The 9,410-nt window shown below is 43.5% G+C and overlaps 1 long non-coding RNA gene across 1 annotated transcript; it reads right to left on the reverse strand.

Annotated features, from left to right (window-relative positions):
- Positions 1–3,217: 3,217 nt before the first annotated feature.
- LOC109375876 (uncharacterized) lies at positions 3,218–4,758 on the reverse strand. The gene is made up of 3 exons (XR_002122664.1): positions 4,643–4,758; positions 3,991–4,057; positions 3,218–3,375 (listed from the first exon to the last, which is right to left on the reverse strand). It is a non-coding gene; the product is annotated as an uncharacterized LOC109375876 (long non-coding RNA).
- Between the last annotated feature and the right edge of the window lie 4,652 nt (positions 4,759–9,410).

Here is a 9,410-nt window from a genome sequence, read left to right on the forward strand (position 1 = left end):
ACCTTTCTGAAAGTGCAGCCTCTGGGTATTGTCCTGCAGGTGAGTGTGTTTCAAATCCTGGCTCTGTCAGTTGCTGGCTGGGTACTCACAGGCTGGCCCTTTCTTTGGGCACCCATTTCTTCGACTGTAAAAAGAGGGGGCGTAAATAGGCTGTTCTTAATTCTAGATATCTTTGTAGAAGTTGTAAACATTGAACCTGAATTTATTGATTTCCTAGAACAAGATGGTGTAAGTCAAGCCTGTGGATTCTAGAGCTAGAGTCCTTGGGGCTCAAGGGCAGTCATCTGTGACTGGACAAGTTATTTAATCACTCTAAGCCTCAGTTTTATGATTTGTAAAATGGGGATGATAACAGTACTTCCTTCAAGACTTGTTGTGAGGATTAAATTATAATACATGTGAGCTACTCAGCATAGTGCCTGGCACCCTGTAAGTTCCTACTGAAGTATTATCCATAATAATTTCAGCCACTGGAAGATGTTTGTTTCTAAAACTAACATAGTTTTAACCTCCCAGTATCTTCCCTCCATGTTTCCCAGTTTTTTCCTTTGAAGTCAAGTGCAAAGTTTTGGTAAACTGAGAGTTCTGCTTGATTGAATACTGGTTAATCAAGAGTTGGCTCTCCTCTATTTTTGTGGTTCATGCATATTTATGGTAGAATTTGCAAGGGGCTTGCTGGGCATCATATGGCACTTGAGCATATTCATTCTGAGGGAAGGAAATAGATGTAGGTTCCCATGCAATGGCCACCACTCTGAAACCCTTAAGGCAAGCTGGCCTCTGGGAGATTCAAATTAGACAATATCTTACCAGAAGTAGAAGCAGCTTCTTCAGAAAAAGAAAAATATATCTGATAGCACATTTTGTCTGAGTGCATCAGGGAATGTATTTTTCTTGGAGGTAAATAAAAAAGAGACAACCACCCCATTTACACAAAAGTAACAAATAGTAATAAAATCTCCTGTGAACAGCCACTTCTTAGTAACCTGGACTCAGAAGATGTAGGTTCAAGTCAAGGGTGAAATGCTATTAGATGCATCACATAAAAACACAGTGGAGAACTGGTTATGGATTTATGACATGTTTATGAGGCTGAATATTTGCTTTTTAAGAGTCTCCTTCCCATGGCTTTGCAAGGAGAGGCAGTGCTAGAGAGTGTTTCAACTCAACCTCCCGGAGAAAGATGAGGGAAGGGGGTGGATGGGGAGGAGTTAGAGGGGCTGTTCGTCTGGTGGTGGAAGAGCAGCTGAACTTGCTCAAGAGTCTCAGCTTCTTTGCAGAGAAAGTCAACTAAAGGGTCTTGTGTTAGATCAGCATCTGGGCAAGTGGTCTCTCTGGAAGAGAGATCTTAGAGGGGTTCTGACTCCAGCCAGCCTTTCGGTTCTTGCCCATGGGGTCCTTGGCGCATTGGTAAAGGAACCAGTTGTCTTCACGGCTCTCAGCTCTCCTTCCACAATCCCTGGTCCACTCTGTAACCTCACTGCTTCTCCCACCTTGCGGTCTGGTGACCTCTGTCCCTGTTGCCCTTCCAGTCCCCTAAAAGCACCCTCCCCCACGCCTTCTTTCAGTGAGTTCTCTGCCCTCACCATCCTCCCATTCTTCGAATTTATCACTGTCTCAGATCAACTAATTATATTACCTAATTATTGGGTTGTCAGGAAAGTCATGAGGTATTTTTCTATGTTTTTCAATGCAAAAATGCATAATGACTTTCCCGACAACCCAATACTACTGATACTATGCATTGAGCACTGAGTATGTGCTCATGTTAGGTCCTTTACAAAGATTCTCTAAAATTCTGCCAAAATTCCATTGTGATGGGTATTTGTAGCTCCATTCGTCATATGTGAAAACTGAAGCTCAGCTTGGTTACCTACCTTATCCAAGTTGTATAGCGAGTTAGCGGGAGAGTCAGGATTTAATCCCAGACCCTCTCTTCTTAAGATTTGGACTCTTTCTACAACCTCAGTGGTCTTCTAACTCTGTATCACCATGGGACTTCTCTCATAACACAGTCATAGAGAAGATAAATAAAGGTTGAGCTGTCCTGTGGGGTTCAGAAGGGGTTGCTCTTATCATACGCGTATGTTGACCACCATTCATTTTGAGTTAACTGCTAGGTAAAATTTATGTATTAACTGATTCAGTGGGGTTGAGTTGTTTTTGAGCACGTACGTACTTGTAGGCGAGTCTCTGGCAACTTATTTACACTCTGTGGGTTGGTAAATTGGGAATTTTAAGGGCTCCTGGTAGGTTGTGGTTAGGTGAAGATGAGATAACGATGTAAAGTGTGTGGTGCTTGGGAGGCACGCTGTGAATGGCAGTACTTACTATGATTTCATACTTCATTTTAGTCAAAATACCAAGATTACAAGGATACATTTCTCATTTAATGAAGGACCTAAGAGAGTGCTGCTTTCTTCAAAGACACCAGAATCCACATGGGTCTTACGGGCTCTTTAGCCTTGTATAGCAGAGAAGGTCCCATCCACCTGGGAAAACAAAGAGTGCTGGTAGATGTTTAACCTTGGGAACAGATACACACAGCTGCTTTCATGAGCCAAGCACACTACTGGCAGGGAATTTTGAAGTGGGACACTTATATTAGGAAGGCAGCTTCCCAGGTGCTTTGTAAAATTCTTTGGTTGAGTTGCCATATGGGGGCTCTCACTCTTTGCAGCTGCCACTCAAAGAAAGAAAACTGTCCTTTCTCTTAGATCCTCTCTTCCTGCTGTTGCCATGAGCTTCCACGTGGTTGTCCTACAAGAGCCATGGAGGTCTCCAGTTACCTCCGGAGTATTTGTTAGAGTTCCCAGCAGATGCATAGGGAAGAGAGAAGTCGAGTTGCCAGGAAGGGCTTCTGGCTACACCAGGCATTTTCCATGCAGAGTCAGTGACTTGAAATCGCATATGCCTTTGGACTAAGCTAGACCAAATGAGGCCAGGATGCTTGAATATGGATGAGGGCATATCAAAACTGAAAGGGTCTCATGGGGCCTGATCACTGAGAGCCTTTGAGAGCTGAGACTTAGGAGACACTCCAGGGCTCTGGGGAGTTGTTACTTGCCCCGACAGGTATTTCTAGAGTGCATTACTCAAGGCACTTGGCTGCAAGTGAAAGAAACTCAAATTAGTTTAAAGAAAAATAAAAGAGCAGAGGGAATTTATTGGCTCACATGCATGAAAAGCCCAAAGGTGGCTCTCGGGCTGTGGGCACGGCTGGGTGCGGGGGGGCCTATTCCTCCGTCTGTTTCTCTGCATTTCATGTCCTTGCTCATCTATGCACCGGCTACCACTCCAGGCAGGCTTTTCTTAGTGGTGACAGAGGTGGCCAGAGGCACCTCCCAGCTTCCATTGTCCTCAGAGCTGGTGATCCTAGAAATAAGGGAGGACATCATTCCCAACATTCCTACCCAGTTGCCAGGAATGACATGACTGGCCTGGCCTGGGTGACTTGCCCATTTCCTGAAGCAATTGCTCTGTTCAGGAGAATTCTGACTGGCACTATCTGAAGCTGAGAGGATGGGGGCTGCCCCACCTGAACCGCCTAGAGTTCACATAGGGGAAGGGATAAGAAAGCTTACCTCCTCCACCATGCGCGCCACCCATGCCATCATCATGGTGGAAGTGGGGGTCGGGACACCCACTCTCTGAGATGATAGTCTTGTTGGGGAGTGTGGCATGTCCTTCTGCCGCTCTTCTACAGTGATAGGATTTTTGCCATAGTTGCCTGTGGTAGGCAGAATAATGCTCCCTTCCCCCATAGATGTCCATGTCCTAATACCCAGAACCTATGAATATGTTATGTTACATGGCAAGGGGGAATTAAGGTTACGGATTAATTTAAGGATGCTAACTAGATGGCCTTAAAGTAGGGAGAGTAGCATAGATGATCCAAGTGGGTCTAATGTAATCACAGGAGTCTTTAAGTGGGGAAGAAGGTAGCAGAAGAGTAAGAACCAGAGAGATGACATTGGGAGAAACACTCACCTAGCCAGAGCTGGCTTTGAAGATGGAAGGAAGTCATGGCCTGAGGAATGTCAGCGAACTCTAGAAGCTGGAAAAGGCAAGACACGGATTCTCCCCAGAGCCTTCAGAAGGGAACCCAGTCCTGCCGATCCCTTGATTTTAGCCCAGTAACACCTATTTCACACTTCTGACCTCCAGAACCATTAGATAATAAATTTGTGTTGTCTGACACCATAAAGTTTGTGGTAATTTGTTATTGCAGCAATAGGAAACTAATACACTGCCCAGAATAAAAGGGACATTGCTCAGCCTTCTTTGCATCCAAGTGTGGCTATGAGTTCTGCGTGTAGATGGAGCAGTTGTGGGGCAGCTCCGGGGAATCTCAGGCAGCTGGCAGCACCGCCTTTCCTTCTCCTTCATCTCTCTTCCATCCTGCTGCCTAGCTGTGGATGCCAATTGGACAGCAAGGATGAGGCCCCACCCTACAGAAGGTGGAGGTGTGAGCTGGGAGGAACAGAGCCACAGACCAGCCTTGGAATTTCTACTTCCACACTTTGACCCGAGTAGAAATAAATTTCTACCTTGGTTAAGCCACTGTTATTATGGGTGTTTTCAGAACTCACAGCTGGAGCCGATCCTAATTATTGTAGAAAGAAAAGACATTAACCCTGACCTTTCAGGAGGTCCGACAGACCCGGTGTCTACAAGGTGAGAGCGTCCCAAGGGTGTTCCAGTGTTGGCTCAGAGCTCCTCCCTGATCCCTAACTCTCCCCACCCAGCATCTCTTCCACCTGGTGCTGCAGTCTTGGCTTCACAGCCCTCATCTCCAGCCCGTCTCTTAACTTTGCTGTTGGTATCTATTCTTAGGCAGCAACCTTAGCCAACCCTGATTCAGCTTGATACTCTGGCTGTCTGAACCCTGTGCTTCCTTGGTGAGCACCCATGATCCAGTTCTGGCCCCACGGCTCTCACCCGTACCCTGACTGGCCCTCCCCCACATCCCATCCAAATGAAGCTAAACAAGAATCTAATTAGCATTGAAGACGTTGTCTCTAGGTCTCTGTGCGTGACTTCAGAGGACATCATAGTTGTAGCAGTTAACATTTATTGAGCATTTCCCATGGGACATGGGAAATTGATTAAGTGCTCTATATTTTAATTTCAATCCTCAGAACAACACTAGGGGGTAGGGTTATGTTACAGGTAAAGAAACTGAAGTTGTCATAACAGAGAAGTTAAATCATTTGTCTGAGGTCACTCAACTGCTAAGTGAGAGAACCAGTGTACAAAGCAGCCCGTCTGATTTCAGAGCTCATGCTGTGATACTTTAGGCCTGAGCCCAGCCACTGTCGTCTTCTGAGTAGCACTTAGCGCAATGTTGAGATGATCATAATAATGACTTAGGGCATTGGACAGGGCCGCCATGTATGGCTGTGTGGACTGTGCACTGCACAACTCAGGAGGTTGCCACTCACATTGTCATCTATGTTCATGGTAACCCCTGGAGTTGTACAGTGGACAACCTGCACAAGTATATATGGCCACTCTGGGGCCTTGGGACCTGCCAAGTCGATAGCAAGAGGTCACATGGAAATGTCAGGAACTCAGCTGGGGAGCTATTAAAAACTGTGCTCAGGAGTTGGTGTTGGAGATTAGGCATCAGGGAAACAAACCAAGGTAATGGGAGACAGGAACGCAGGGCACTTTTGCTGGGGCAATCTGACAAATTCTGCTGGATGGTTTCTTTCACGCCCAGACTGGCATTAGATGACTCTTTAAAACACGGGGAGTTATGTTGTTGTATCATAAAAATAACACATGCATATCAGCAGACATTTGGAAAATGTAGAAAAGTTTAAATAAGAAAATTTTAGTCACCAATTGTCCATGACCAGAGCAAATCACTGCTAATATTTCATTGTTTTTTTTTCCTCCAGCCTCTCCTCTTTCTGTTTCTTGATGGATAATATATAAATAGGTAGCTGGATGTAGGTATAGACCTCTCTGTCTCTCTATGCATAGTGGTCTTGAGTGTTGAGGGGCTGCTGGAATGTGTAAGCCAGCACGTAATGATGAGCTTGCACACCAGGGAGCTTATGACCTTCCAAATGATCAACTGGTCCTGAAAAGAGACCTTTGACATGATATGGTTCAGCCTTCTTCTCTTCATCACCCTTCTGCCCACCTTGACAGCATGAATATGTTTTCTAGTTGAGGAAGCTAAGACTTAGAGAGGTAACTTGACCTACTTTGGGTCATAGAATGAGGCAGTGGCGTACTGGGTCCAGAACTTGGGGCTCCTGACTTCTTTCCAAGAATCCAGCATGTTCGAAAATAGGTGCTGTGGAAGGCCAGGTTTACCACATACTGTGGAATAAAGAAGTTTTCCGTGGTCCAAGCAGCACTTTGGTCAAAGCCTTCACACTGTGATCCTCTCTGAGATTCACAAGTACATTAGCAGACCAAAGGCTCTGGGAAGGCCTGCAGCAAAGAAATCTATTGAACTTGGGTCAATCCATTGTTTCTTGAACTTGTGTGGACAAGGAAGTCTTTTCTCATTGGTCATTTAGTCATGTCTTGAGGAACATATCTGGGGAGAGAGAGGCTGAGTTACACTCTACTGCCTGTCCTCTTAGGCCAGAAAGGATACTTGAGGACGTAAGCAATGTCATACTGAGTCAGAGCCACAGTCCTTCTAGTCCAGGAATGAGCTCTCTTATAGGGCCACCAATAAAGGTATTGCAAGAGTGTGTGCCTGCCCTCCACTGAGGCCAAGCTTAGAGGCTGGAGACTGGGTTTTCCTTAATGGCATAATAGCTTAATATGACACTGTTATCCCCCCAAAGTGCCCCTAAACTTTTGAAAAGATCAAATAGCTTACACTAAATAAGTTCCACGGGAGCAAGTTCTTGTGTGTCTTATTTATCTCTGTATCTTAGTGCCTAGAACAGTGCCTGGTACATAGTAGGTACTCAAGAAAGATTTGCAGGATAAATGGAATTAAATTTCTAATTACTTTTGGGAGTTGCAGAATTCCAAAATCACTTCCTCTGACTGACATAAAATCTTTCACTTCCTCCTTCCAGGCTCTGAAACTTAAAATGTATGGCTTAGATTTAACAAAAGTTTATTGAAGGCTGAAAGTATACAAACCCTATGATAGACGTGTTCCCATAGAAGTAATCTCTCATTCGATATTTTCAATAAACCTGTAAAGTAGTATAATCTCAGGTTTCCAGGTAAGGAAGCTAAGGTTTGCAGGTGTTAGGTGACTCAACCAAGGTGACATTTTTAACAAGTGACAAAGCTAAGGGTTATGACCCCATGGCCAGAGCTGGGTATAGTTTGAAAATGGGACTATCAAAGCAGACTTGAGATGAGTCAGCCAGAAGCAGGCTTCAGTGAAGACTCTTCCAGGTTATAAAGGAAGGCACTTCCTCTTCTGAAAAGCCTTCGGCTTCTGCAGCAAGGACTGGTCATTATGACTGTCCTGGGTGCTAAGTGGGGACCCCAGGCCACCTGTCATGTGCCTTTGTGGAAAATAATGGCCGAGTCACTCTGGACATTGAGAAGCATGAATAGTTCCCAGCTGATCAAACAGCTGAAGTGCTAAGCCTCCTGAGCCTTGGTTACAGCAACACAGTTCCATAACACACCAGCATGACTGAGAATTTCCCTGTCCACTCAGCAAGTTGCTATTTCTTTTTCCACCCTATCCTTTAAATGCCTAGGCATTGATCTTACTTATTGGCACCAGAATAACTTTTTCAGTTTAAGAATTAAAGAAAGGCAACCACTGTAACACCTGGCTGCCCTCTGAAAACAGTGTCTGTTCCTTTGAGCTAGAGGAAGGGAAAGTGTGTGGTTGCATGGGATGGCTGGTGAATAGAAGATTGTGTCTCAGTAGATTCCTAGGATGTAACAGCTATGAGGAACCCTAGAGATCATTGGGTCCTTATCTTGCAGAGAAGAAAAGTGAGGCTCTGAAATCATCCAAGATCACATAGCTATTGACTGGTAACACTGGGCTTCAGACTTAAGTCTCTTGATTCTTGATGCAGTTTTCTTTATTCCGTTATTTTCATTACAGTCTTGCTCCATCATTCATGCTGTGTGACCTTATGCAAGTATTTAACCTCTCTGTTCTTTGCTCCTCTGTAAAATGCAGACAAACATAATTACTTACCACATGGAGTGATGGTAAGGAATAAATAAAATATTTCCTACAAATTGCTTTCCCCAAGTGCCTGACATACATAATTGCTTAGTAAATAAGAGATTTAAAAAATTTTTTAAATATATTTTTCAATTACAGTTGACATTCAATATTATTTTTATATTAGTTTCAGGTCAATTATAGTTGACATTCAATATTATTATTATTATTTTTTAAGCTGAGCCATCCTGCCACCTGTTGGCAGCTCAGTGGCTGCTCAGCTCGGGCCAGGAATTGAACCGCTGTTGCTCAGAGCTCAAACCTTTGAGCGAGCTCTTAACCAACTGAGCCACTCTGCCAGCCCTCAATATTATTTTTATATTAGTTTCAGGTGTATAGCATAGTGGTTAGATATTTACATAATTATGAAGTGATGCTCCCAATAAGTCTAGTACCCACCTGGCACTATACATAGTTATTACAATATTATTCACTATATTCCCTATGCTGTACTTTACATTCCCATGACTATTTTGTAACTGCCAATATGTACTTCTTAATACCTTCAACTTTTACATCCAGTCCCCCACCTCACCGACCCCTCTCTCATCTGGCAACCATTAGTTTGTTCTCTGTATCTATGAGTCTGTTTCTGTTTTGTTTGTTCGTGTGTTTTGTTTTTAGATTCCACATATAAATGAAATCATATGGCATTTGTCTGTCTCAGTCTGACTTATTTCACTTCGCATAATACCCTCTAGGTCCACCCATGTTGTCACAAATGGTAAGATTTCATTCTTTTTTATGACCAAGTAATATTCCATTGTATATACTTGAGTATGTACCACATCTTCTTTATCCGGTCATCTATTGATAGACATTTAGGGAGCTTCCTATCTTGACTATTGTAAATAATGCTGCAATGAACATAGGGATGTATATAACTTTTTGAATTAGTGTTTTGGATTTCTTTGCATAAATACCCAGAAGTGGAATTGCTGGTCATAAAGTAATAAAAACATCATGGCATAAAAACAGACACATAGATCAATGGAACAGAATCAAGAGCCAAGAAGTAAACCCACACCTATGTGGTTAATTAATCTATGAGAAAGGCGGCAAGAATATACATTGGGGTAAAGTCTCTTCAACAAATGGTGTTGGGAAACCTGGACAAATACAGGCAAAAAAAAAGAAAAAATGAAACTAGACCACTTTCTTACACCATCTACAAGAACAAATTCAAAATGGATTAAAGACTTAAATGTAAGACCTGAAACCATAA

Source organism: Hipposideros armiger, unplaced genomic scaffold, assembly GCF_001890085.2.
Source record: "Hipposideros armiger isolate ML-2016 unplaced genomic scaffold, ASM189008v1 scaffold_997, whole genome shotgun sequence".
Taxonomy (NCBI): domain Eukaryota; kingdom Metazoa; phylum Chordata; class Mammalia; order Chiroptera; family Hipposideridae; genus Hipposideros; species Hipposideros armiger.